Below are 3,176 nucleotides of genomic sequence, written 5' to 3'. Positions count from 1 at the left end.
CGGCATGTGGTAGCAATGTTAAACATTAACTACAGTCTAATGAGTGCAGTGCGTGTTGAACAGTCTGATGGCGTGTGGAAGGACCTGCGGTATCTCTCCTTCACACAGCGCGGGTGCAGCATCTGGACACTGAAGGAGCTGCTCAGTGCAGTCAGAGAGTGGTGCATGGGGTGAGACAGGTTCTTCAACATGTGTTTAAGGTCCTTATTCTCCTGTCTCCCACCACCTCCACTGGGTCAAGAGGACACCCGAGGACAGAGCTGGACTTCCTTGTGATCCTGTCCAGTCTCTTCCTGTCAGCGGTGGAGGTGCTGCTACCCCAGCAGACCACTCCGTAGAATATGGCTGATGCCACCACAGCATCAAAGAAGGACCTCAGGAGTGTCCCCTGCACACCAAAAGATCTGAGTCTCCTTAGGAGATACAGTCTGCTCTGACCCTTCCTGTAGAGAGCAGCTGTGTTGTCCGTCCAGTCCAGCTTGTTGTTAAGGTGGACACCAAGTTATTTGTAGGACCTCACAATCTCAATGTCTGTGCCCTGGATGTTTACAGGCACAGGATGAGAGTGTTTAGTCCTGCAGAAATCCACCACCAGTTCTTTAGTTTTGCCTGCATTGATCTACAGGCAGTTCTTCTGGCACCATGTGACAGTCCTGCGTCAGTCCTCTGTACTCCCCGTCATCTCCATCACTGATGAGGCCGACGATAGCAGAGTCATCAGAGAACTTCTGCAGGTGGCAGCTGGTAGAACTGTACTGTAAATCTGCAGTGTAGAGGGTGAACAAGAAGGGAGCATGAACTGTTCCCTGTGGAGCCCCCGTGCTGCAGACAACAGTGTCACACTGACAGCCCTGTGTCCTCACGTACTGCGGTCGGTTTGTGAGGTAGTCCAGAATCCATGTGGTGAAGTGGTGGTCCAGTCCAGTGTGCTCCAGCTTGTCCTTCAGGAGCATGGGTTGGATGGTATTGAAAGAACTGGAGAAATCAAAGAACATGATTCTCACAGTGCTCCCAGTGGCCTCCAGGTGGGACAGAGATGTGTGTAGCAGGAGGGTGACGACATCCTCCACCCCGATGCCAGGTTGGTAGGCAAACTGAAGTGGGTCCATTGATGAACTCACAAGTGGGCGGAGGTGGACAAGGAGTAGTCTCTCCAGGGTCTTCATCAGGTGAGATGTTACTGCTACTGGCCTGTAGCTGTTGAGGTCTTTGGGGTCTTTGGCACCGGTACCACGCAGGATGTTTTCCACAGCTGTGGGACTCTCCCTAACCTCAGCCTGAGATTAAAAATGTACCGGGTCACACCGCACAGCTCATCAGCACAGGTCTTCAGGAGCCTTGAGCTGATGCCATCTGGACCTACAGCTTTCCTGACCTTTATTTTCCTCAGTGCACATCTCACCTGGGATGTTGTGAGCGTCAGACTGGAGTGGGGGGACTGAGTGCTGGAGTCTGTGTCAGCAGGAGGTGGCTGAGAGTTGGGAGAGAGAAAGAGCAGGGTGGGTGTGGGAGTGGGGGGAGGGCAGTGTGCTGGTAGTGCCAGACAGGGAGAATCCAGCAGTGGTGTTTGTGTAGTGAGGGGAGCAGGAGAATGATCAAACCTATTGAAGAAGAGATTGAGTTCATTCACCCACTTCTGGTCCCCCACTGCCTGTGAGTCAGACTTCTTGTGACCTGAAGTAGTGTTGAGACTATTCCAGACTCCACTAACGTTGTTCTGCTGCAGTTGGTCCTCCATCTTCCTCCTGTAGATGTTTTTACCCTCTCTGATCTTCCTCCTGTAGATGTTTTTACCCTCTCTGATCTTCCTCCTGTAGATGTTTTTACCCTCTCTGATCTTCCTCCTGTAGATGGTTTTTACCCTCTCTGATCTTCCTCCTGTAGATGGTTTTACCCTCTCTGATCTTCCTCCTGTAGATGGTTTACCCTCTCTGATCTTCCTCCTGTAGGTGTTTTTACCCTCTCTGATCTTCCTCCTGTAGATGGCTTTACCCTCTCTGATCTTCCTCCTGTAGATAGTTTTATCCTCTCTGATCTTCCTCCTGTAGATGGCTTTACCCTCTCTGATCTTCCTCCTGTAGATGGTTTTACCCTCTCTGATCTTCCTCCTGTAGATGGTTTTACCCTCTCTGATCTTCCTCCTGTAGATGGGTTTACCCTCTCTGATCTTCCTCCTGTAGATGGTTTTACCCTCTCTGATCTTCCTCCTGTAGATGGTTTTACCCTCTCTGATCTTCCTCCTGTAGATGGTTTTACCATCTCTGATCTTCCTCCTCAGTTCCTTCTGCACAGACTTCATCTCCTCCTTGTCACCCGGTCTAAAAACCCTCTTCTTCTCCTTCAGTAGAGCCTTTATATCGGAGTTGATCCAGGGTTTGTTGTTGGAGAAACACCACATACTCCTCGTGGGTACAGTGTTTCCACACAGAAGTTGACATAGTCCGTTATGCAGTGTGTGAGGCCCTCAATGTCGTCCCCATGAGGATCACACAGTTCCTCCCACAGTGTTGTGCTGAAACAGTCCGTCAGAGCCTCTTCAGTCTCTGTAGTCCATTTCTTCACTGTGCGAGTGACAGCTGGCTCTCTGTGTACAAGGGGTTTGTACACAGGCAGGAGATGAACCAGGTTGTGATCTGATCTGCCCAGGGGAGGGAGGGGTGAAGAGTCATATGCCCCCTCTGTACTGGCATAGAACAGGTCGAGTGAAGGGGTGAAAGAAGAGCCCAAAGTTGAGGAGGGGGATGAGTGATTGAAATCCCCTGAGATGAGAAGGAGAGCCTGTGGGTGTTGTGTCTGGATCCTGTGGGTGTTGTGTTTGGATCCTGTGGGTGTTGTGTTTGGATCCTGTGGGTGTTGGGTCTGGATCCTGCTCACAGCTGCGTGCAGGATCTCACAGGCAGCGTCAGCATCAGGGGGAACATACATTACTATAGCGATAGTATGCGAGAACTCCCGAGGGAGATAGTAAGGCCTCATGCTAACGGCTAACAGTTCAATGTCTTTGCAGCAGGTTTGCTCTTTAATAGTGATGTCCCCAGAGTTACACCATCTATCATTCACAAACACTGCCAGTCCTCCTCCCTTCCTCTTACCGCTCTCCGCTGTCCTGCCCGCCCGAATGAGGTGGAATCCGTCCAGAGAGACGACCGTGTCCGGAGCTAGCGCCGTTAGCCATG

The sequence above is a fragment of the Brachyhypopomus gauderio genome, chromosome 9 (genome assembly GCF_052324685.1).
Source record: "Brachyhypopomus gauderio isolate BG-103 chromosome 9, BGAUD_0.2, whole genome shotgun sequence".
In the NCBI taxonomy this organism is placed as follows: Eukaryota; Metazoa; Chordata; class Actinopteri; order Gymnotiformes; family Hypopomidae; genus Brachyhypopomus; species Brachyhypopomus gauderio.
The sequence above is the reverse complement of the archived record's forward strand: the minus strand, read 5'-3'. Positions refer to the sequence as shown.